A 4,438-nucleotide genomic window follows, 5' to 3' on the forward strand; every position below is an offset into this window, starting at 1 on the left:
CTTCTTAAACTCATCTCCCCACCAAACTTTCTGCCTCCCACACGCGCATTTGCCTTCTCTTGGAATCCAGTCTTGGAATCCAGTCTGTTACTCATAATGACCAGCGATTATCCTGCCTACGCGCCACGTGCTCATTTCTTCTTGATTACGACTAAGATGCCCTTGCACAGGCTTAGGACAGGTAGTGACCGCGGGCCAAACCTTGAGACTGAAGTGACTGGAAGAATAATAATCGGGCGGAGCACATTCGGAAGGCACTCTCAAATCATGAATGGTACCTTACCACTACACCTCGAGGGAAAGGTATATAACCGCTGCATTTTACGGGTACTTACCTATGGAACAGAAACCTGGAGACTTACAAAGAGTGTTTGTGTAGATAAATAGTGGCAAAACTACATTACAGCAAAGTCAAGCAAATAAAGTGCAATATGATGCCACCAGCTCTGCTGTTTAACCAGTCTTCGCAACGATTCAGTGAAGCTGCTTGAACTTTATTGTGATATCAAATATGAGGACACTCTAGGCGGATTTTAAATGCGAAGCATTTCTTAGCGAACTTCTGCGACTTTGAGCGTATCTAGCTATCTATCTGTCTATCTAGCCACCTACGACTTTGTGCTCTCCTGGCCGTTTCGTTAATTGGTTTTACACCAAAATTGGTATGGCGAAACATGACTTTATGACGCACATAAATGACGGGTCATAACATGAAAATCATGATATCTATGTCATGAACGACATGATTTACATGCCACTGTTTTGGTGCTCTTGCGGGTGTTTCGTTAGTTTGCTATATACCAAAATTGGTATGGCGTGACAAGAGTGTATTACGAACATAAGTGGCAGGTCCTAACGTGCAAATCTTGACACGCATGTCATGTACAGCATGACTTACGTGCCACACTCATGGTGCGCTGGCGGCCGTTTCGCTAGCTTGATATACACCAAAATTGGTATCTCGCGAGGTGACTGTGTGAAGAACACCAATTACAGGTGGTAACATGAAAATCATGACACGCATGTCATGCACAGCATGACTTACGTGCCACGCTCATGGTGCGCTGGCCGCCGTTTCGCTAGCCTGATAGTATACACCAAAATAGGTATCTCGCGACTTAACTGCGTGACGAACACAAATAACAGGTGGTAACAAGAAAATTATGACACGCATGTCATGCACTGGTGGTAAGCGAATCTCGGAGGAACGTGAGCGTGTTTCCTATCACGCAAGGCTCCTAATTTTCTTTCAATTTGAAAACTGCCCAGAGACGCGCACGACAAAGTGGCCATTTTCTGTACCCACTCGTGATGTCGAAGGAAAAAAAAATTGGCCGCGTATCTGTGTGCTTCGCTGCAAATGTCGTGTAAAGACGATAGAAGAGGCCCTGCGTGAGATATGGACGCCATCTGGCAATACGTCGGGAAACATGAGTGCTGTGTTGCGGGCTTGTAGTCCCGGCGCAGCAGCAGGCGAAGACCAGCGGTGACCAACGCGACCGGCGGGGACTCCAGCCAGCCCGAACACGCAGTTTGGCGCGAAGCGCCGAAGCAGAAGAAACGTCCGCACGCAATGAGTACTCTCCACACCATCTTTTATTTACACGTCCCCTAGGTAAAACAGGAATGCCAGAGCGGCGTCCCATGGCATTCGTACAGTGCAATACTGAACCGAAAGCAAAACAAAACAATGAGCTCGTGTAAAGGGCACGGAGGAAGGCAAGTTTCAGCGTAGTAGCATTTTCAGCGCAGCTTAAGAAACTAGGGTCTCTAGAATTACGTATCTATGTATTTATTTTCTATTAAACGAACACACCACCTAATACTTACCTAGTGATGTTGCGCCTCCGATATGCGTAATGTTTGCTTTTTGATCGACAATGTACACAAGTATGAACCTAGTCAGCCGTTCAAGATGGCTGGCCCTTGGGCAAGTGGTTCAACTTTGGCCGGGTTGCTGAATCGAGTGACGTGCCGACAAACAGAAAGGCAGACAGACAGGAAGACAGACCAGAATTTCTGCGTTTGAGTTTCCCAAGAAAGACTATCGTCTTTAAAAAACAAAGAACACCGAGCACACCTTGCATCAGACACCGTGTGCCAGGAGACGCAGGGGGTCACTCCACGCGCCGCAGTATAAAAGCAGAATAAATATCTAAGAGCGTCTGACTCTCCATTGTCGACACTTGCAGGGCGTTGGTCAAGAGCATAGACGTAATAACTGTGAGGGATGTTAGTTCACGCTTCGCATGTGCATGCCTGTGCGTTACTTTTGGGCGTCCTTCTTTGTGCTTCAGCGGCGCGCTGCAAGCATCGAGCTGCTTCTGGTACGTGTGACATTTCAATTTCTTGCTATCGCATTCATTGCTTCGCCCTTGCGTTGAAACTGTGACTTTTCTTTCTTTATCTCTCTCTGTACTGGTTCTGTCAACCATCAGTGTTATTACAGGCCACGCCAGAGCGGCGAGTAGTGAGACTTGCTCAAATTTTGTGGCACATACCCGTTCATGATGATGATAGTTTTTGCTTGACATAATGCTTGACATAATCGCTGTTAAAAAAATTGCGCAGATTGCACTAAGTTGCGCAAGGCTGGGTCACAGGAGAGCGGCTCGGCACATTCCGGCTCCTCTTGGTAACCGTCTATATAGAATGCTTGGGCGGTGATTGAGCGCGTGCCCGTTCATGGCGATGACAGTTTTCTATCTACAACACACGGCAAACATTGACCATAACAGCTTTCTGTATCGGAAAAAGATATTTCCTAGATATTTCCTATTTTCTTAAAAGCTTGAAATGCAGGCGTATAGCATTTATTACCGTTCCTTCTTCCACAGTCACCATACAACTGTATGCCTTCTCATGACTTCACAACGCCGACTCTCGCACCTTGCTTCCACCAAGAGGCGAAGATGGGAATAATGTAATGGCGGGACAAGATGACTGTTGGTATTTTTGAAAGAGTAAAATAAGCGGCGAAATCAGCATAAAGTTACACAATGTGAAAAGAACCTACGCATGGCATTTATTTGCATGGAGTTTATTTAGCAGACTTGCTTCAGTAAGTTTTTTATCGCACCAAGACGCGTGGAATAATTTACTACGGCGTCGTCAAATATAATTGAGTCGAGCCACAGGAGTACGCATCGCACCGCTGCGAAGCACGATCGCGTTTTGCGCGAATGAGGCGAGTAGCTTTAAAATGAAGGGTTTCTAAAAAGTTCTATTGAAGACAGACAACTTCATCGCGTCCTCGGCATACAAATAATCCAGAGCAACGTTTGCTATAAGACGCCAGAGTTTTTTATGCTTGCTTTAAAGTTGCCCACTATTTCCAACTATTCACATATGCAGGCAAAACATCCAGAACTCTCCGATAAATATCCGAACATGTTTCGATAACTGAGCATAAGACTATACTAATAAATATTCTTTACTAGTAATAAATAAACTTTACGAATAAGTACACTTTACTCGTAAGACTTTACCAGTAAGACAATTACGAATAGATTTACTTGCAGTGGACGAAAGAAACAAGGCCCTTAAGTGCGCAATGGTTCAAAAATAATGCCAATATTCCCACCAATAAAAAAAAAGACCCCAAAGGAAGAACATTATGCTTGCACCTGCAGTTTACAGGCATAAGCAAATCCACAGCCGAGATATCCCATAAAAATACTTGGTTTTTATTGATGCTTGTTTGGAAGGTCGCCATCTTAAATGTATTCAGAAGGCAAACCTTCCAGAACTCTTCGCCATACATAGCGGAAGTTTTCGAAGCTTAGTAAAACGCAAAAATTAAACGTTAATTAACATCGAATATAACGCATACGTAATAAATACAAGATACAAAATAAAATTCGTCAGACAAATAATCCGCTGGAATCACGTAAAAGTAACCTCCAGCCACAGCAAGTCGGCGGGAGATCGTCGCTATACAAGCGCGCGAAATCGCTGCACACTGGGGATGAAGGAGGGCGTCCAGGCGATTTGACGATGCAAGGTGGGGGACGCCGCCGGCTGCATCCTGGTACCTCAGCAGGCGAATGAGCGTTGATAAGCCGCCACCGTTCGCTTTTCGCTGAGACCGTGGCCCACTTTCACTGTGCGCTCTCCACTGTGGCCGATTATTGGGTGTGCCTCGGTGTCGTAGCTGTGGCGGTCTTGGCCGCTTCTCAGCATGGCTGCAGCGGCCGTGTTCGAAGTTGAGCGCATACCCCAAGGATGGCCATGTGAATGCCGGTGGACGCTGGCAGTGTCAGCGCTTTGACGCCCGACAAGTTCCAAGGCTGCCAAATATTCATTGCAAAACGAGCATTGTGACGAGTGCCTTGTAATTTTATAAATTTTAATAGGTATGCAGTGCACTTGAAGTTGCTCACAAGTAATCAAGCTTAGACTAGTTTAGAACGACATTTTCACTACCCTTATGCTAATC

Source organism: Rhipicephalus sanguineus, chromosome 3 (genome assembly GCF_013339695.2).
Source record: "Rhipicephalus sanguineus isolate Rsan-2018 chromosome 3, BIME_Rsan_1.4, whole genome shotgun sequence".
Lineage (NCBI taxonomy): Eukaryota > Metazoa > Arthropoda > Arachnida > Ixodida > Ixodidae > Rhipicephalus > Rhipicephalus sanguineus.